The sequence below is a fragment of the Podarcis melisellensis genome, assembly GCF_964234715.1.
Source record: "Podarcis melisellensis genome assembly, chromosome: 6".
Taxonomy (NCBI): domain Eukaryota; kingdom Metazoa; phylum Chordata; class Lepidosauria; order Squamata; family Lacertidae; genus Podarcis; species Podarcis melisellensis.
Genome location: NC_138538.1, coordinates 40,913,590 through 40,935,407, shown reverse-complemented (window position 1 = coordinate 40,935,407; position 21,818 = coordinate 40,913,590). Strand labels below are relative to the sequence as shown.

The 21,818-nt window shown below is 41.9% G+C and overlaps 1 protein-coding gene across 22 annotated transcripts in view; it reads left to right on the top strand.

Moving 5' to 3' along the window:
* Positions 1-21,818, top strand: part of NFASC (neurofascin) — a 176,875-nt gene that overhangs the window by 50,281 nt on the left and 104,776 nt on the right. For 21 of the 22 annotated variants that reach the window (XR_014169570.1, XM_081916289.1, XM_081916293.1 and 18 more), the window contains one exon: positions 3,015-3,082. The gene's annotated coding sequence lies outside the window, so the exon portion shown is untranslated. Of the gene's footprint in view, positions 1-3,014; positions 3,083-19,703; positions 19,724-21,818 lie in introns of those variants that run through there. The other variant, XM_081916294.1, reaches the window with a different exon arrangement.

Sequence of the window (21,818 nt, the reverse complement as noted above, 5' to 3'; positions counted from 1 at the left end):
TGCAAGGGCTGAAAGTCTTTAATTTCAAACTCCCATCTATTGGCAAGGCCTCATATCTGCTATGGAACAGAGATATAGCCAAGCTTTGCAAGTCTAAATTGACATAAGAAACAGATGCTGTTATTGCCTAAGGCTCAAAAAAATGAGTATGTTGTTTGCTTGTTTTTCTCTTTCGCAGAATTTGTTTATTTTCTTGGATAGGACATCATTTCTGACTCAGAATAATTTAGGCATGTTTAGGACAATCCACTATCTTCATAGTAAAACTTGCTTCCAGTGCAGTCTGTGGGACTTGCATCCTGAAAACATATTGAGATTAGAGTTGTTGACCTTGTATTTTCTCATTTCCATCTTTAGCGGAGGGGTGTAAGCATATTCTACCCTAGCTTGAGATAATGGAGCATCCTTGGATGCCCAGACCCTTCTCTCGGCCTCGCTGGTGTGGTCCAAAGGAAAGCAGAGCAATACATTTGGCACCAGCTTGACTCCAGGAGTTGCCAGAAGGAGCTGTAAAAAGTGCCATCCAACTTTCTTAGAAACTCCAGTCTGGGTTTTTGTAGGGTTTACTCATTAGCCTTTTCTTCTCCTGAAGATGTGCAGCAAGGCAGCAGGTACATACTTTTCCTTGGGATTTACTCCTAAAGCCTTTCTCATGAATGAGGTTAGCTGCAAGGCAGTGGAGGTTTAGGATCAAAGTTTTCCTTCTAGATGGGCTACCTTGCCACCTTGATGAGCCCCATTTGCCCCTCACTTCCCTCTACAGCAGTGGTTCTCAACCTGTAGGTCCCCAGATGTTGTTGGACTACAACTCCCATCATCCCTGAGCTCTGGCCTTGCTAGCTCGGGGTGATGGGAGTTGTAGTTCAACAACATCTGGGGACTCACAGGTTGAGAAAGGCTGCTCTACAGCATGTGCAGTCACCACATTCTTGACCATTGGACCAAATATTGGTCTCTGTCAGAGCCTACCTTCACATGCAGGGACACCCCTAACTCACTGAGGATCTGAGACCCATCAGCTACCTTTACCTGGTTTAGCCGGCCAGTTGAACCCGTTTCTAGGATGTGGCTGCTGTTGCCTACTGGCAACTTCTAGGAGCTACAGGTGAGAGCTAAGTGCAGGGTGGGGACCAAAGGAGCACAATAAATCCCACACCGGAGGTACTACCCTTCCCCTAACACTCCACATGGGTATTTTATGTGCATTTCAGTTTTGTGCATTGCTAGAACATGGAAATCAGTTTTGTAAAGAATGGCTTAAGTGTTTAACAATGTTTAACCGTATGTGTCTAGACCGTTACTTCTTCCATTTTTTTTTAATGTTATTTTAAGAAAACTGTGCTGATATACTGAGCTAAAATGTGTGAATTTAGTTAGCTTTTATTGGATAGCAAAAAAAGTGATATGAGATCCTGCCTGTAGTTAATTATTCAGACACAGAATGAGAAATTATGAGGACTCCAAAGAATTCAATCCTTTAACAATTTTAGAAACAAAATGTTGCTATGTATATATGTGAAACCAAATCTGCCTAAAGGAGACATTTGCATTGTGTAGTCACAGGTTAAAGGCTTTGCTGTTGTATGGAATTGCTTCCCTCACAGATGTCAAATGAAGTGGCTAGCATGTATAAATTAATAATTATTAAAGTTGACAGCTAATAGTTCACACAGGCAGTGACAATGAATCCCCTCATAGAAGTGGAAATGAGAATTTGCATTGTTGTTGTTGTTTAGTCATTTAGTCGTGTCCGATTCTTCGTGACCCCATGGACCAGAGCACGCCAGGCATTACTTGGGACTATTTTATTATTATTATTAATCTCCCTAGAGCTGCTGAGTGAAGAAAAAATTCACACTCACACCAGAAGGGTCTTAGACAGGAGGCTTCTTGCTATAAGTATTGTAGATACAAGGTGGCCCCTATAAGTTGGTTCCTTCTTAACTTAGTTTTATTAAATAGCCATATAACTGATTCTCACAAGAAAGCTACGTGGGTTCATTACTACTGGGCATTTTGCATGATTTAGATAACAGGTTGCCAACACATTTAGGCCCTTAGGCACATCTGCATTTTTGAGTGAGTGCTTTCGTTGCTACTCCTTTCATCACTTATCTCTTCCCTGCACCTCAACTCTGATCAGCTCTTCCTCCTTAGAGACAGACAGAAAGAAAGCACATGCATGCACACACACTTCCCTTTTCCAAGGGATCTGTGTAAAAGTCAAATCTAGTAGAATTAATTTGACCATTGAAGCACATAGAGCTGAAAGACAAAGTAGGAAAGGGTGTCATTCTTCCAACTTCCTCTTTCTGTTCTATGCACTCTTTCAAGGGAGAACAAAGTAACCATCCTCACCACCTCATGACCAAAAGGAAAGTGAGCTCAGAGGCTTTGTGACCACCAAGAGAAAACCTTAAGGGTCAATCAACTCTTCTTGGGCAAGGTTCTCGAGCAGATGGTTGAAGACCAGATCCAGGTGCTCTTGGAGGAAACTGATTTTCTGGATACATTTGGGTTTAGGCCTAGTTTTTGCTGAGAAACTGCTTTGGTTGCCCTATATTCTGTCAGGAGAGAGACAGGAGAAATATGTCTTTGTTAATTCTCCTTGACTTCTCAATGGCTTTTGATACCATTGACCATGGTATCATTCTGGAGTGGTTGTCCGAGTCAGGTGGCACTGCTTTGCGGTAGTTCCAGTCCTACTTGGATGGTCATTTCTAGTGAGTGATGCTCGGGGACTGCTCTTCGGCACTTTGGAGCCTTCAATGTGGGGTTCCTCAGAGTTTGATTTTATCCTGCATGCTGTTTAACATATACATGAAATCACTGAGTGGGATTAGCCAGAGGTTTGGAATACATTGTCAGCAATACTTTACATCTTTACATCTGCAGGTATGGCAGTGGATATGGTGGATCATTGTCTTATTTCATTAATGGACAGAATGAGAGTGTGTTTGCTATCAGTTTACAAGCTGGGTATTCAGTTTTGTTATTTCTTTCTTGTTCTATAGACTGTTCAGTATTAACCCGGGACTAAGACAAGAGTATTTAAACAAACACCCGGAACCACAGTATTAAGGTAAGACATTCTACTTTATTAAGATAATTCTGAGAATTCCCCCTCCCTACAAGGCCTGTGGTATGTTAGAACCATTAGACAAGCCATCTCCAGAGGCATAGCCAACAGTAAGGGATGATGGGAGTTGTAATCCAACAATATCTAAAAGCCACCAGGTTGGAGAAGGTGGCATTGGACCTAGAGGAGACCTCCTGCTTATTTAAGTTGAACCTCTGCATCATAACTTTTGTTTGTTCATCCCTGATGCCAGCTTATGTTAGCTCATATGTTTGGGAGAGCCAGAGATGTCTGTGTAACATTTTAAGGTGTCAAATTAATCTAATGCCTGTTTCACAGGTCATAAGTTTGATGAATTTATTCTCAGAACACTGCTATAAGCCAGAGAAGTCCAAACAGCTTTATTTCTCTGTGAGGGGAATGGATCAGAGCAGAAAATTAAACTTTGATCGCTCTAATTTGACTAGCTTTGTAAATCATATATGCATCCTTACATCAGTAGACTTGGAAAATAGTGGATACTACCCTCATGATGATTGCATGATAATCAGCAATGAGAAAAGTTCAGAATATTCAATAACTGAATGGGAATATATGGGACATGACAGAGGTATATAAAATTGTGGGTGATGTGGAGCAGGTGGGCAAAGAAAAGTCCCCCCCCCCCCCGTCAGAATATTAGAAGCATCAGTGAGTCCTTCATTGATGCTGAATGGTGGGAGATTCAAGAGCAGCCAGATGGAAGTACTTCTTCACACAGTGCATGAACTATGAAATTTGATACTCCAAGATGCAGTGATGGCTGCCAACTTAACAGCTATAATGGATACTAGTCACAGCTATAATGGATACTGCACTACCTGCAGTGTCAAATGCATCATGCCACTGACTGCCAGTTGCTGGAAATACATCCTAGTAGGAGAGAAGGTGTTGTACTAATGTCCTACTAGTGGTCATCTGTTTGGACACTATGAGAACAGAATACTGGACTAGATCAGCCTTTGGACTGATGAAGCATGGCTTTTCTTGTGTTATTATTCAACACTGTTCCCAATTCTGAAAGTTCCTTCCAACGCTGGAGTAGACTTGGCAGAAGGAGATGTTTCATGCTTTGAATTTCAAGGGCAGTAAGCATGAGGTGGCTCAGCAGAATATTTTACCCCTCCCTCCCCCACATTGATTACAAATTGTGGGTTTTTCTTCTGGGTTTAATAAATGAGGACAGTTCATGTCCTTAAATATCCTTATCCTTCATCAGTCTCTTCTTGACATGCTGCACGATCCGTGCAGCCAGCTTTCTAATCTTTCTGATTTCTAATTGGATGCAGAGAAAGGTTAGGGGGCTTTGTGCGATTCTGTCCTCTGCCGCCTCTGAGCATCTTTGGCTGTAGGGATTTGTTGCAGACAGCCACATGAGCCACAGCCTCTGAGAGGCTGAATTAGTTCACAGCTATTCAACCTTGGTTTTGCTTTCCCCCTCCTCCTCCTCCTCCTGCTGCTGCTGCTGCTGCTGCCGCCACCACCAAGACACAAATTGAAATGTAACCCATGCTCTGGTCACCATTATTTAGCATCACAAACAATGAGCAGAAAGGAGAAGACTGGCCCAGTTACTTTGGTGGATTCAGCCAAATGGATACTTCAGTGCGTTCCATCTGCATCCTTTCAGGACAGTGCTTTGTTTGCATATGTTAACCTTAGCCACGGTTCCATGTGCTCAGCATCTTTAAGCAGATGAGCCAGGAAGGATAGCCAAGCAGTACAGAAAGCAGGATTCGAGAGGAAGCACTATATTAGCAATTCGGAAATCATTATTCAAGCTGTTTGTGAGTTAGAATTTAAAAGAAGATGGTCGTGCCAGATTGCTTACAGCACAAGGCTCTGGTTTAATGGGGGTGGGGGTATCAAAGGGAGAATTTCTGCACTTGCAGCTTCTTCCAGCCCTGGGTGCCTTATGATGTGAGAAACTACATCTGCTGAAACTTTCATTTCTAAAGAACTGTAAAAGGCATAGAAATTGTCCCATATACAATGTGTCAGACATGTGCAGATCCTTGGGTGAAATCCCTTAGGATATCATATCCTTTATACCACACATTTCCTCATACAGTGGTACCTCAGGTTAAGTACTTAATTCGTTCCGGAGGTCCGTTCTTAACCTGAAACTGTTCTTAACTTGAAGCACCACTTTAGCTAATGGGGCCTCCTGCTGCCGCCTGCGCCACCAGAGCACAATTTGTGTTCTCATCGTGAAGCAAAGTTCTTAACCCGAGGTACTATTTCTGGGTTAGCGGAGTCTGTAACCTGAAGCGTATGTAACCCGAGGTACCACTGTATGTTCATTGCCTCATGAGTGAAAGAGATCAGCTTTATAATTTTGTTTGTAATGCATGGGAACTTAAATGGGTTCTTTAAGGTGACACAGTCTATTCACAGACCAAGCAGTAGAGCAAGTGAGCAAGACTCTGAAAGTTGACCCATCTTTCTCCTTGGACATGCAATGGTTGCTTGAGCTCTTTGACCCATAGTCCTGAATTCAACCTAAGACTGGAGAAAACATTTAATCAGGTTTGCCAGGAGCAGTACTTTGGTCCCAAGCCATTTAGGTCTTTATATGCTAGTACCTTGAATTTGGCTCTGTATCTCACTGGCAGCCAGTGCAGTACTTTCAGAACCGGTGACACCATTAGGCTTCCCCATTAGCAGGTTAGCCACTTCCCTCTACACTAGCTTCAGTTTCTAGACTGTCTTCAAGGACAACCCCACATACAGTGCATTACAGTAGCCCAGACAGGCCACCAAAGTATGGACAACATTTGCTACCTTTTTGTAGTATTTGGGAAAGTCTTCTAAGATTCTGAGATACTGTTGGGAAACATGCAGGCAAAACTTGTGGCTGTTTTGCATGTGCAAGTGTCACAAAGTGTGTTTCTATGTGTGCAAGTACCATGCCCTGGTTCCTTGGACACTGGTTTGTAAATTGCATGGTGGAGAAGTGAAAAATCAGCAACCAAAATCCCAATGCCCCCTGTGTGCCTTCCTTGAAAGAGAAACTGTAGAACAGATGGAAGCCAAATAACATGTGATTGGGAGAGAGAAACCCAGACCTTGCTGCAGCGATTCCAAATGTGATTTTATAGATTAGTAATCGGCTAATTTTTAAATGACAGATGCTGCTGCCTTTAGGGAGAGGCGATGAAGGGTGTTTCCACACATGTTAGCAACCTCATATGTATAGTCTATCTTCCTGTGCAGTTCACTTCCTTGATTTGCATTGACTATTTGCAGGGCTAAGGGGAGCTTGGGCAGCATAGTGGGGATTTCCTTTTCATGCAGTGAGGTGAATCTCTTTATTCTACGGAACGGCATCATTTGAAAGCACTGTTGGAGAAGCCCATGGGATAGGAGAGAGAGAGAGAGAGAGAGAGATGAATGTTGCAGTTAATAAATAAATAAATATTTCCCAAGGACCAAAATTTGAAATCCCTTCCCATAGCCCAATCTGCTTTTTACCTGATTGCTGACTATGTTGGCTGGGCTGATGGAAGTTGGAGTTCAATAACATGTGGAAGGTCACAGGTTATCTGATTTTGTTTTAGAACCACTACCAGTTGCTGCATGTACTCAATCTAGTCCAGAGGACAAAAGGACTTACTGCACAGATGTCTTACATCACATTGCAAATCTCCTTGTCACCCCCAGTAGCTGCCAAGAACATAATTTGTTGTGTAGGAAGCTCTCATTATAATTGTGAAGCTTCATAGCACACTACAATAGCCTTCATCAACCTGTTGCCCTCCAGGTGTTGTGGACTATAACTCCCATCAGCCCCAGCCATTGTGGCCATGCTAACTATTACAACATCAAATGTGTGCTAGGCATGAGAGATAATGACCCAGGGGCTTAGTGGAGACTGAGTCTTCCCAGTCTCTAACCACTGCATCACAATGGCTCTTGCTGTACATACCATCTCTATAGTGTTTATTACAAGCATAGGCAAACTTAGCCCTCCAGATGTTTTGGGACTACAACTCCCATCGTCCCTGACTACTGGTCCTGTTAGCTAGGGATGATGGGAGTTGTAGTCCCAAAACATCTGGAGGGCCGAGTTTGCCTATGCCTGGTTTATTAGCACTGTTGGATTCCGCCAGCTGTTGCTCTTCTGGCCTTTTGCTATAGCAACACAAAGTGGTTTATATTTTATATGCTGTGGCATGTGCTTATTCTGAAAGGGTGGAGTGAAATGGCTTGGGAAGAATCATTTTGTCCACACAGTCTCTGGGTGTTGTGGTTTTTTTTTTTAATAAATACTACAACAACCCACACAATAATTTTATCAATTTGCAATGCTCAATGGTGATGTTTGGGAACTGGCCAGCTCATGCCACCTTTCCAAATTTCCTAATATATAGCTTGTTCCTTTTACATCTCATTGTTTGGTCTGTGTGCAGTTTTAGAACCAGCCATCTAATAATAATGCTTTTTTGTAACATCCATTTTAGTACCAGCATTTTATTCATACAGCCTGAGGGCTGTGAACTACTCAAAAGATCCTCCCAGTGGATATTCATCCGTGACATATCAGGCAAGATGGAGAGAAAGAGTAGGAGGGGTGGGTGCAGTGTACTGTGAAAATTGCTGTGGTGATTGGAATCAATGACTGTGAGAAATATATGTTTCCCCCTTGAAAATGGTCCTTAATGGGTGTTGAGTAGTTAAAAGAAAAGGTCTGACAAAAACAAAAAAAGACCCCAACTTTTAGTTATGCATTTAAATGAAAGTATTATTGTCTTCCTTTCTGGCTCTTGAGCTCTTCTGGAATGTGCAATTAACTTTTGATGAAGTGTGTTTGAGTTGTACCAGAGAAGCTGTCATGATATGTTGTAACTAATGGTTTATATAATAAACAGAACAGAGTTTAATTTAGCGTTTTATGAGACTAAATCAACACAATCACACAATGACAAATGCAGGAGGTCCATATATTGTTGTACAGTCTGTCCATAAACATCTGGGTATCTCAGCATATAATATTTACATATAGTACTGCTCAAACAGTAGCTCAGATTTTATGTGTAGCTTTTTAGCTCTCCAGCGTTGATACCTACGCATTAGCCTACCACACTGTGCCAGTCCCAAATAAATTCCTCCTCTTCCATAAATTTATTTTCAAATTCTATAATATGAGTGTTTTCATCCATCTGCTTCTTCTTTTTCTAGTGGTGATTTAGATTGTTGATTGAATTAATAGTGACCTTAGGGCTCTGATGCTTTTCATCTTTTGTTTCGACAAACCTACCCAGATATGAAAAATGTTGATATATGTTTTAATCTGCTTCTAGTGTATTGCCGATTTTTTTAAAAATATTTTAAATAATTGTTTTTATTGATAATTTTATTGTTTTATTCTCTTTGAAAACCACTTGGAGTAGGGGCTTTGTTGTTGTTTGTTTAGCAAACAAGTGGTGTATAAATTTTATAAAATAAATAAAGTCTAGGCCCTAACAGAAAACCATTAGCTGTTTTTACTAAGGATAAGGATCTTGGTAAACAGAAGAGCTTTCAAACTGTAGGCATTTTGTTCATGGCTCTCATCTTGTTTGCAAGTAACAAAAGAGGGATATTATATATTATATCCTGAAGCTAAACAAATAAATAATCAAATAAATTTCAGATTTCAGCTATCAGTCATTTATTCTGCAACTTTGGCAAACAACAACAACCTGATATAAAATGTCTTTTATGTTCAATATTGTCCATTTATGACAAAGATATCATACCTACCATGAAGCATTCTTCTTAATATAAATGAGAAGGTAGTTTATACTCAAGATACCACATTATGGCTGGGATGGAGAACCTATGACCTTCCTGATGTTTCTGGTCTTCAACTCTCGTCATCTCTGATCATAGGCCATGCTGGTTTAGGGCTGATGAGAGTTGAGTTCAACAGCATTTGAGGGCCACAGGCCACAGGCTCTCCATCCCTGATTTATTCTTTGTGTAATCCCAGTAAGGTAAAAAAGGTAAAGGACCCCTGGGTGGCTAAGTCCAGTCATAGGTGACTGTGGGGTGTGGCACTCATCTTGTTTTTCAGGCTGAGGTAGCTAGCATTTGTCCACAGACAGCTTTCTGGGTGATGTGGCCAATATGACTAAACTGCTTCTGGCACAGTGGGACACCTTGATGAGTGCCAGAGTGCATGGAAATGCTGTTTATCTTCCTGCCACAGCGGTACTTATCTACTTGCACTGGTTGGCAGAAGCTGGGACAGAACAACAGGCGCTCACCACCATCAGGCAGATTTGAAACGCTGACCTTCCGATCAGCAAACCCGAGAGGCTCAGTGGTTTAGACCACAGAGCCACCAGCATTTTCGTGTGTTTCCGTGTGCTCTGGCTTCTGTCATGTTCCATTGCTCCAGAAGTGCTTTAGTCATGCTGGCCACATGACCTGGAAAGCTGTCTGTGGACAAATGCTGGCTCCCTCGGCCTGAAAAGCAAGATGAGAGCAGCACTCCACATTCACCTTTGACTGGACTTAACCGTCCACAGGTCCTTTACCTTTTTTGCCGTGATCCCAGTAGGAATCTAAACAAAAGCAGCATCTCTCTGTCATCCAAGTCAATCCCAGTAATAGACAAACATGCAGAGATTGTCTCATATTCTCCGCTTTCCAAAAGCAAGTGAATGGAAATGAGACTTCCTTTGTTTGTTTGACCTGTGACTTCCTGAACTGGGTTTTCCTCTGACCTCTTCATTTGGTCAGGTTCTTTGATGGACAGCTACAACATATGGATTACTGTAGGAGGCGCTTCCACAATGAGGCAGATGGAGAGCCTTGCAGGAGGGGAAACAAAAGCTGTCAGTGGGAGATGCAGGGGCTCCGTGTGCAAAGGTTCTGTGAAATGGTCATTGATTGGGAATCTTCCTATTTTGCAGATGGGCCTTGAGATGGGCTTTAGATCCTTTAGCTTGGTCAGTGTGTTGGTAGAAGGGAAATAGCGAGGGGGGAGGAGGAGAGGGTTGAGGCATGAAATTTTAATGAGCAGTTAATTGATAATGTATCCCAAGAGACTGCTGTGCTAGAAGGACATCTGATGGAAAGGAATAAATTGTGTTAGGCTCCCTGTGGCACAGAACTTCCTTCATTTGGAGCCAAAGGGTTGTAGAGGATACTGTAAATGACTTTTGGAATAAAGGTTGTTTTGCCGGCATTTATGTTCAAGAATGGTGTAGGGCATAAAGAGGTAAGAGAGTAAAGCCAGCTTTTGTGTTTCATACATACTTAAAAATAAAGGAAAAGAAACCGCCCTGGTTATTCTGCTTGTTCCAGTCAGTCATAAAACTGAGGTGATTCAGGACAGATTAGGAGAACTGTCAGAACAGGACGTAGAATCAGAGCCCCTACAGTTGTCTTCTGGATTTGTGATAGTTTTTATAATGTATGACAACAGCCAAAAGTGAAAAACAGATTCCTTATAAAGATGGAAACCAGGAAATCCAATCCATGTATTATGGGAAAATGTATGAGGCAAGGAAGCTGTATGACAAGTAATCCTAAGTAGGTCCTAAAATGTTCTTCCTACAAATGACATTTTTAACATCCTTTTAAATTGATCCCTCACCTTGTATAAACCAGTAACAAGTTGCTGTATTCTTTGAAATGTGATGCAGAAACCTCTACAGGAACAGTTTACTACTGAATCACTTGTAATTATGTGATTAAAAGCTATAAAGCAGGAATCACAAAGTGTCTTCCTGGGGATATTAGCAACTGGCATTTTAATGTTCATTCTGTAAATTGTAAATACAGTTTAAATGCTTAATTGCTACCAAAAGTACTCTGATACTCCTGAAAGGCTGATTAAAAACAGTTCTCTGTTTTGGGATATTTCATCTCTTTAATTTTGCCAAGGAAATATTATTTTCTCTCTCACTTCTTATGTTCGCCTCTGTGCTTTTCATTGGTGCTTTTTCACTTTTATAAATGTTCTCTAGACTTCTTAGCTACTCCTTTTCTATAATTTTCAAGGTTGAACTTGAGCCATTATTTACCATGTCTGCCCCACTGTGGTGATAATAAAGAACAGTAATGCTCTCCCACAACTTTGGTAATTAAAAATCCCAATGACCATGTTCCCAATAACCATAGATAGAGGAATCAGCCTACGTGTGAGCAATCCCTTCCCTCCTTCCAGAGCAGAGACAAAAACCACAAGGCAAAGAATTACAGGCAAAACAGCACTTATGGTTTGTTTCTTTCCAAACAAACCACAAGAGGGAAGCCAAGAACAGCCCTTGGTTTCTGGTCATGATTTGTTTGGAAAGAAACAAACCATGTGCTGGTTTGCATATAATGCTAAGTCAGCTGCTCTGTAGTTTCTTTCTCCCATCTAGGAAGGAAGTACATATAGAGTGACTGAGCTGCATAAACCAGCATGCAGCTCTAATTTTCCTAACCATAGTTTATGGCCTATTAATGGTGATCAAAATCACGCCTTTATTTAGTTGGCTACTATGTGACAAGCGAAAGCTCTGCATAAAGAGATAATAAGGAAATCAACTGGGCTTCCCAATTTTACCATCTGCATTTTAAAAGCCACATATTCTTCCTGTTTGTTAAATGCATGATAATTGTGGCTATTTTTGTACATTGGTGCAGTTTAGTACTGTGTGATTTTTCATTGTGACTATAATTAGTACTTGGATGAAGTTTACTTTTAGATTCTCATTTACATAGCAGAGTAGTTATTCGCATAGATACCGGAAATGAATTAATTTAAAACTAAATATAAACTGTGTGCCTTAAAGTGTATGGAGATGCAAAATATTACATTATATACACAAAAGGAAAAAGGATGGAGTACTCAGTCTGGGAATGTCTGGACTCTCTAAGCAGAAAATATTGGTGATAAACAACACATTCCAATTTTGAGCTATTCTTTGGTAACTTAGTGCCTCAGGGCATACAGATAGTGGAAGGGTTATTAAATTGTAATACAAAGAATATCTAAGTCTTAAAATCAAAGTCAAGCAATAGTAATAGTGTTTGATCCCTTTGGGAAGAGTCCTGGAGTACTGCTGCTAGCCAGCATGGACAAATGCTGAACTGAATGGGCCAATAGTGTGATCTGAGAACAGATTTAGGGGGCATGAGGAGACGAGAGTGAGGGAAAGTTCCTTCTCACAGCCAAAAGTCCTTCTGCTAGTGGTTCTACGTAGCTGGATACCACTCTTTCATTTGTTCTTATGTCCCTTCCTGTTCTTATGTTCTTATGTCAACCCTCTGTTGACATGAATCATTTTTGTCTACAGCAAACCTCACCCACAAAATGTGACATAACAAGGATGCCTCATGATGTATATATGACTAGGAACTACAGCTGGCATGGCATTGCTCTTTTGGGTCTCTTCCCACAAAACATTTGAGTAGACAGCTTAAAAGTTAGTTGCCCTGGGCATTTAGAGCAGGTTCAAACACTGGCAACCATAGCTAATTAATCACTGTTAGCGAAGATGAGAAAGTCCTTTGCCTGAGATCAGGGAGATTTCTGATGGTATTGCAATATAGATCAGTGGTTGCGCTTTATAATATTGGCACCGCCAAACAGATCTTTGGGTTTCTTATTTGCCTTTTCGTTTAGTATTTATAACTTTCACTGTACAAAGCAAGTGATTCCAGAAGAAAAAATTAAAATGTGTACTTTGAGATGTGTTAATGAAGACTACCCCCTTCCTCCCACCCTAGTGCACACACATGGTAAGTGTGTGTGTAAATAGCCCTGTCTAGATAAAGATATTTTTACCACTCAGTCTTGATTCTAGAGATTTTTATTTTGGCAATGCTTTTGACTGGCAATACTTAATCCTTCTTTATCTGCCCTTTTCAATCAGACATAGATGTAAGATTGAATTCTCATCCTGGAGCATTACATACTATTAAGCACTGCAATATGCAATCTAAATGCAAAGAAGCATGTAATATGCATCATCACAAGGCATAAAACAACACAGTGAAATTTCTGTTCAGGGTTTGTTTGATTCTGCATCTGGCCTGTACCCATCATGCTTGCTTTTAGCAGCTTGCTGGCCTGCTGTGTGAAATCGCCCTGTCTTTCTTTCTCCCTGACACTCTCTAGGGGTAGCCTGAAGGCAGCCACTTAACACAGTGATAATAAAAGGGGTCAATGTACCTTGACTCTGAAAACTTGACTAAAATGGCATATATTAACATGAATAATTTTAAAAAATTGACATTTTGAAATGGCAAAAGGGCAGTGTCAGGGCTTGAGACATTCAAGAGAACCTGAGAAAATAGCACACTCACTGCATAATATTGTAGACTCAAAATAAGGAGGCAGAGCTATACTAGAGATAGGGAAAGCTGGAACTGAAGCATATTAACAGACCTCCTTTGACCTCCCCAGTTGTCCCATCAGCACAGACTATCCATTTTGGCATTACTCTTATTTTTCGTGTGAATTTCTTTTTGTATTTTTTGACCTGTGCTGAATCACGAGATGTGGAATTTTTTAAAGAGATACCATATCCAGGTAGCCTTTAAATTGTGGTTTGTTACACAAACCATGAGTGCAAACAAGCAAGCAAAAGACGGCTTGATTCCCCACACTTGGTTTTTATTCCACTTGCTCTTGCCTCATGCACCTGTAACTTGACATACGTCGGAGGTAGGGTGGGCAAACAAACCATGCTTTGTAAGTAAGACTTATGTGGTTTGGATGTAAAACTACACCATAGTTAAGACCAGCCATGGTTTATTAGCCAGCAGCAGCTCATGGCTTCACACTGGTGGTTTGCTGCCAGAAAACAGACTATGGCTAGTCTCCTGGATTGATTGTGGATGTTTAAACATAGTGTTATGTGTGGAAAATGCCATTATGTTTATGCACTTCTTAAAACAGCTATATATTTTCACCCTCATTTGAAGCCAGCATCTAGTGGAACTCCACTATAACACCTGTTACCTGGAACCCACATGCAATTCTTTTTATCTACAAAGCTAGCTTGGTGACAACAAATAAAGTTCTTGTTACTGATAAACCTGGGGGGGGATTAGTCATGCATTTAAGAAATCACAGTTATATCACTGTCAGCATCTCTGTGCGTTTCTCTGTTAAACCCTTTCGTTTTTGCATTAGTAAGAGTGTGGGTGGAATCTCAGTCTCAGGGACAGAAAAGGTCGGGACAGCGTGGGCTGTGTTCTGATCTGATGTACAGCTGTGGGCAAACAGCACTGTGTGTGTCTCCTGACTGCAAACCACCCACTCGCACAAGTATGGCAGCAAATTGCTTCTAGGAAAACGGTGAGTTGCCCGCTCATAAAAAGATGTCAGTGGAGCTGTCAGGCACTGAGATTTCTTACATTTGGAGAGATTGCATTTGGATCTTGTTTACTCTGTTAACATGTCTGCAAAAATATGAATGGCATTGCCTGTAGGTTGACAGCTTCTGTCTTTCATTTTTATCATACAGTGAATACCATTCATTTTGAAACTGACTTGCCTTCTTAATGTAGTTCCTAATTCCCATGCAGTATATCAATTACCATGGTCTATCTCCTTTGTTACTTAGCTTTTCACAAGACACCATCAAGTTGACTCTTGGGAACTGTTTGAGGCTGCAATCCACACATACCTTTACTCTCTCTCTCTCTCTCTCTCTCTCTCTCTCTCTCTCTCTCTCTCTCTCTCTCTCTCTGTGTGTGTGTGTGTTTGTGTGTGTTCTGCCAGCCAGCATCATCAGAGTGATACAAGTGTCACTCCATTGGTGCAGATTTCTCCCTTCTGCCCACTGAACATGAGTGCAGGTAGACGATCTGCCAGCACTATCCCTTTCAGCAGAGCCCAGCAGGAGCCTGAAACATGGTGTTCCAAAAGTGGGGCGGGGTTGAGCTGGCTTGAGAACCACTGCCTCCTAATCCACTGTCACACCCTACCAGCGTTGAACTCCATCTGGGCCTAGTTGCTGTGCAAGTCTGGAGCCTGTGCAGCGATCAGGCCTAATCTATCTATCTGCCCTGCACCTTCCACTCCTGCCACCATGAATGGCCAAGCTGCAGGTGCAGCGGTGGCTTTACCTTTCCTCAGAACTGTGGCAATAGGGACTTTGGATGGTTCTTTGAGTGTATTACTAGCACCTGGCACCATTTTTAAAGTAGCTTTGGAAACTGAGAAAGTCATTTAGAGTGGAAGACCAGGAGGAGGGCCATGTAACCTTTCACTACCAGCTGTGTTTTTACTCCAAATTGAAAAAGCCATGTGGGGTTTTTCTTTGGGAAAACAGCTGGTGGGGATAGGTTATGATTCCCTTTTTGCCACTTCTCTGTTCTAATTTTCTCCCTCCGAAAGCTGATTTGCTGGTCCCCATTGAATGCATTAGCGTTAATGTGCAATTAGTCCTTTGGTCCTATGTTGCGCTGTCAGTGAGCGCCAAACTTTATATTATGCCATGAATTTATCTCCCAACTTTTTTTTTTAAATGCAGTCAGAGCTAGGATTGTGGAGGGGTCACAAGGGGATCTAGCGCAGGCAAGCAACTTTCCAAATTGCTGATTAGTTCAGAAAATTTACTGCTCTCCCAAATTTGTTTTGCAAATAACGACTCATTTCATACCTGTCCAACAGAATGAAATACTGGATAACATGTATATCAGGTGTTAGAAGCTGAGAGTAATGGTCTTGAAGTTTTTATTTTTGTTATATTTATATTTGGCGACAGCTGGGAAAACATCTTTAGAACATCCGTTGGGGAATCACAAGCTAAAAAAAAATCACACCCCTCTTAATCTCTAATCTGACTGGTGAAATTGGGACAAACAGAGAGGATTTGCTGGTGAGTGTGTGTGCGCGCACAGTGTTGGATTCCCAGAATAAGATGCTGAATTTAGCATATCACTGATTGGAGGAACAGAGAGAGAGAGAGAGATGCCGACTTCCATATGTAAATTACCAGTGCATTTTAATGATAGGCATTATATTCAGGACATTGCTTAATCCACAACAGAGCCTAACAGTACATTTTGCAAACGGAACCAAGAGTAGATCATGGCTGGAAAAAAGCTGCATGGAAATATATTCATAAGCCACATACCATAGATAAGTGCTGTGAGCCTTTGTCTTGCCATGTCTTCCTTGTATGAGTTCTGTGAGTCTGAAAACTAGTAAGCTTGGCCAGTTTTGAGTAGTGCTGTGCCAAATTTTCATGAATTTTGATTTTGGATTAGAAGTGTTGGACTTCATTTCATGCCCTGTCCCAACCACTTATCTGCACCCAGCTGGATTGGGGGACAGAGCATTAGTTCAGTTGCCTCTGTGCATTTAGCCTTCTCCCCGATCCATAACTTTTGAAATAGGTTTTTAAACATACTTTCCGCAAAGAGCTGTGAAAAATTGTTTAAAAGCAGAACACTCTTTGTAAGGGGGGGAAGAATGCACCCCCTTTTGTGGTGGTGGAGGTATTCTGTTCTAGTTTGGCATCAAATGAGACTTGCACTCATACACACAAAGTTTTGCTGGATTGTGGTCAAAATGTATATTATTAAAAGAAAAGATACAGTTGTCTGTTGTGATCTGCAGTCCTGCTTATATAGAGTACTGCCTCGGATTACCTAGCTCAGAAACCTAAGCTGTAATGGATGAGCTTGCTATAGGAGCTCATTGGCTTCCTTGAGCCTCTGGGTTCAATTGTACAAATCCCCTGACACATGACAAGTTTTGTGGCAGATAAGGCCATCAGTGACTACAAGTCATGATGCTTATATAGTACCTCCGACTGTCTTGAAAATGCTGGGACTGTCATGAAAAGCCATCATGGCTTCTCACTATGTCATGCGGAGCCCTGAATTCTGCAATTGGGAAAGGGAGTGGGGAGGGGCTGGAGCAGGGGCAGAAGGAGGAGGAGGAGGCAGCCTGGCCACTCACAGGGGTGCAGCAGGACCTGAAGGGAGGGGGAGGGAGGGGAGGGGTGCTGCTGTGCTCCTCAGCTCTGCCAGCCTGTACCATTCAACTCATCTGACTATGGCGCTGGTGGCGGTAGGAGCACACAGGGACCCTTCGGTGGTCACAGCTGCTGACCATAGAGACTACATTACTGGCATGGAATTGCTGCCTTGTAAACATCTGGTGTGGTTGCCTCCTCTGATGCCCAAAGCAGGCTGATGGAAGCCTCCCAGTTTTACCATATATCATCTAAGACTCCTGCATATAACAAAGACATTTGCTGGTACAGTATTGTTACATATCCCTCTTGGTAACAGCCATTGGGGTAGTTCAGCCAGCCCCACCCTGTTCCCGTATTCCTTCGGCAATGTGTGTTTTCATGCAGAAAAGTGGTGGGAGGCACTAGCTGGGGAATCCCTCAAGGGGAAAAGGCTCAGAGCCGGGGGATTGGTGGTGGGACGGCAATGTCTGGTCAGAGGGAGCAGACTGAGAGGAGGAGTTGTTAGACACCGAAGAGGCAACAGTGTTTAGTGAGCAGGAAGAGACTGGGGCAGAGAGCAGTCCAGACCCAGAGGCAGGAGAGGAGCAGGGCCAAGAGACAGGGTGATCCAGGCTGCTGGAGAATCCAGGGAGTCTCCCCCTCCTGCTGCAACCAGCTCCGCTCCCCCCTCCCGTCTCCCAGAATACACAGAGAAATGAAGAGAGACAATACAACAGAGCCTTAGGCTGCTAAGGAAGGAACTGGGGGAGGGCCTAAAATCTGTCACTAATGTGTTATGGGGGTGGATTCTTCCAGTTGTGAGATGGTCTTTAAACCAGGTCAGGGGTCTGCAACCTTTAAGACAAAAAGAGCCACTTGGACCCGTTTCCGAAGAAAAAAAAACTGGGAGCCGCAAAACTCGTCATTATAAAAATAACTTTTTTGTCACTTTTTATTATTATTTCTTTGTTTGACCCCTCAGAATTACTCCTAATCATAGAAATAAACGTTAAATTAACAAGTTACCTTTTTGTGTGTCTGTGTTCTTCACTCCCCTTCAAAACAGTGACCAGCGTACATGCCCCTTACAATGTAGCGGGCGGGCGGGAAGGTAACGTCGGGACGGTGCGTGACTAATGCACGCACCGCCCCCATGCGACGTCACAGCCAGTACAGCGCCCGCCACAGTGGGGAGTGTCGGGGCGCACAATGCGCCTCCTCCCCTCGCTAGTATCCGCCCCGGAGGCGCGGCAAAGGTGTAAAAGAGCCACACGCGGCTCCAGAGCCGCGGGTTGCTGACCCCTGAACCAGGTGATCTAATGAGGCCTTAGAAACGTTATGAATTGTTTCCATAATGAACTTGCAGGCTTTAGTGGTTTACAAGCAGAATAAGAGGCATGCTTGGGAATGATTTAATGTGCTTATATATTTGGCTATATTTTATTGCTTGTTGATGTTGAAGTCCATATTCTTCTCTGGTTATGTTTGTAAGCCATAGCTGTCAACGTTTCCCTTTTTTTAAGGGAAATTCCCTTATTCCGGATAGGAATCCTCACAAGAAACGGGAAAAGTTGACAGCTATGTTGTAAGCAGCAAACAGTTGCTCATTTATTCTCCAGGAACCTAGGCTTTTTCTTCACCTAGTCTAGCTATAGTCTTCAATTAAAATACTACAGGGCCATGAATCAGCAATCATGGCTATCATCCTGCTTGTCAACTCCTGGTGCTACTTTTACTACCCCCAAAAAACTGTGTTACTCTCGCTAAATTCCTCTTCTTTTGTACACGGGAAGGACTGAGAATGTAGACATCATTACCCAAATTCGATAAGGGCATTTCTTGGTCCCTTCCCTGCATATTGTGGAGAGGTGGTGGGGAATAATTGTGAATTAACCAATGGGTCATATTGCAGAAGCAAAGAGAAGGTCATCTGCCATTCTCTGCAGCTGTAGAATATATTTTTCCCTGTTGTACAAGATAAGCTCTGATATATACAAAAGAGCATATCAAGTGGCAGTCTGTTAATTACTCATCACCATCTCCTTGGGCCAGTATGTATACGTCGTCATCAAGGGTTTCCTCCAATTTAGTCCAAACTACTCAATATGTTCTTAAAACATCCTTGACAAAATTGCTGTTTAAATGAACTATTACCGGTGCAATAATGCCTTCATGTTCTTATATCCATTCAGGTTGCTATTTGCATTGATGAGCTGCAGTCAAAACCACTGCTTCTTATTTATTTTTCATGAAACTGGGGTTTCCTTGCCTTACCAATAGTTTCCTCTTGCACCATTGTCCATGTGCAACATCTGTAAATTCTGACAAGGACCCAAGTCTGGGGATGTTTTCTCACACAGCTTTGTTTTTATTTTAGGTATGAGCAAATGTGTCTGCATGTCTAAATGGAAGCCAGATATTTATAGCTCTGTTCATGATAAACTGTAAATCAGGGATGAGGCAATCTCTGATGAGTTATTGTAGTAGTTTTGTGAAGCAGGTTTTTGGTGTTTTGAAACAGAGTGATTTATCCCCATTTGTATTGCCTTTAAATTCACATTACCAGAGCGATGGGTGTGTGTGTTAAGTCAAGACTTGTCAGAATGTTTCTCAGCCTGAAATTGTCATGGGATGTCTGTTTTGTAACCATCTTGGTTATTTCACTCAGTCATTGTGCTAGAGATTAGCAATCTTGCACTGAAAGGTAAGTTTAAAGCATATGAAGGCTAGAATCCCCCGCATGTAAGCACTTGATGCTTAATTTGATAACAACACAATGAATTATATTAGCTGGTGAAATTATTTATAATTTCTAATGTTCATTAAGTATGATTGTATTTACTTCAAAGGTAGATCCATGATTGTGTATATGTTACCTTGAATTTCCGAAATTGGATGAATGTGTGAATGCTGGCAATGCCCAATAGAAGACAGGACTGGTTGGCTAGACTCCTGAACAGGACACTGAAATAGATTGGTGCATGTCCCTCTTGTGACTTCCTAACAATCAACATTCCAATGATACTGATGAGATAATAGGTAGTAAGGTAAAGGGACCCCTGACCATTAGGTCCAGTAGCAGACGACTCTGGGGTTGCGGCACTCATCTCGCTTTATTGACTGAGGGAGCCGGTGTACAGCTTCCGGGTCATGTGGCCATCAAGACTAAGCCACTTCTGGTGAACCGGAGCAGCGGACAGAAACGCCGTTTACCTTCCCGCCGGAGCGGTAGCTCTTTATCTACTTGCACTTTGATGTGCTTTTGAACGGCTAGGTTGGCAGGAGCAGGGACTGAGCAATGAGAGCTCACCCCATTGTGGGGATTCGAACCACCGACCTTCTGATTGGTAAGCCCTAGGCTCTGTGGTTTAACCCACAGCACCACCTGCACTCATTTCCTTCCTTTGCTGCCTGCCACTGAACCCACCAATTTGCTATTGTTGCATCTGAGAGCCATTGTCAGCCAGTGAACAATGATGAGCTAAATAGACCAAAGCTCTGACTCAGTATAAGGCAGCTTCCTATATTCCTCATTTAGGGGATTAGATGAATGTGGTGTTCCAGAATATCTAATTGGTGCAGTGCACACACGTAGTGGGCTTCAGCTCGTTTTTTCTAGTTCTGTGATCATGCTTTGCAGCAGACCAGCAAACAGCTTTTCTCCTTTGAGTATAGGGGTATAAATAATACTTGAGTATAGGATAAAGGATGCCTGAGATTTCCCAGGGCACCTACTCAATTCCTGAGCAGATCTTATAGCAATAAGGAAGATTGCAAACTGTCAGGCAGACATATCTTTAATGACCAAGGGAATATTTTCCAGTTCTTTATTATTGTTTTTTTTCTTCAGTCTCTTAAAGCACGATTGTTTGAGCAGAAGATATTGCATGCATGAACCATGTGTTGGATCCTTGTTGAAATTTGGCTCTCAGGAGACAAGAAGAAAGCAGGTTTTAACATTTTAAAAAACCACCACCTGCAGCATCCTGAATCATGTAACAGCTGCACCCCTGCAAGAATTTATAAGCTATTATTTAATATCACTAGTTTCTTGCACATTTTTCATGATTATGGTAATAGCATTCCTCTCTTTTCTCAGAGGTACTGGGAAGTTCAATATAACACCAGAGTGATGGTGGCTGGGCATCTCAGTCTTTCAGAATAAGACTTCAGTAGCACAGATGCAGTCTGTCCCGCCCCCGCCCCCCGCAAAAAAATAAATTAATTGATTTTTAAAATTTATTTATTTTTGCCTGCAAAAATGGTTTTACGTTATTTCATATTTTCTTACAAAGGAATGTGGATTCTGGGCCTCTGATAATAAGTAGGCGACTATGGAGAGATACTTAAATCTACAGGATGGATTGTGTTTTGACTTATGTTATTTTATTTATATTTATTGTTTATTTATTTAATAAATTTTATTTTTAAAAACCTGCAAAGTGGTTTACCAAAACAAAAAAACAAACAAACAAAAAACCCCACAGCAGTAAAATCAAGAAAAATCGGCTGTGTGCAGTGGGCAGGGCGAAGGCAAGGCAAGACCTAATCTACTCAGCCTAGTCTCATTTTCTTCACATAGGCTGACTTTTCAGGACCCAGGAAGCCCAGTGGAGGATAGGGCAGTAGGGTGGTTCATAAAAACCTTTTTTAAAAAAAATGCCTGCTCCAAAGGTCTTACTAAACTAGGGATTAAGTAGCTATATCTGACATTTCATGCATATCATTTAATATCTTGACTCTGCTCCACTGAATTGAAATTTCAGCCTTCACAACATAGGAAAATGACCAAGTAAACA